Genomic DNA, 303 nt, shown 5'->3' with positions numbered 1-303 from the left:
GCACCTATTCAATATTTAAAAAGGAAGAAAGTTGACCTATAATGGAGTTACGTAGGGTTTGAAGGGAGAGTTAACCAAGGGTGTCCGGGTTGAGTGTTGAAACCACTTCTAGGCTCAATCGGGTTGATTTGTGCTTATGAGAAGCATCCACTTGGCTCGATAGAACCTTATCATGTCAATTTACAATAATCTTGTCAAACAAAGATAAGTTGATTACTAATGGAGTTGTGTAGGGTATGATAACCAAGGATTGAGTTGTATATGTTAGTGAGAGTTCTAGAACCAATCATTTGATGATTGTTG

This window comes from Curcuma longa, chromosome 11 (genome assembly GCF_044706935.1).
Source record: "Curcuma longa cultivar G26 ecotype Majalengka, Jawa Barat chromosome 11, ITB_CL_G26_1.1, whole genome shotgun sequence".
NCBI lineage: Eukaryota > Viridiplantae > Streptophyta > Magnoliopsida > Zingiberales > Zingiberaceae > Curcuma > Curcuma longa.
This window is presented reverse-complemented; position numbering follows the sequence as displayed.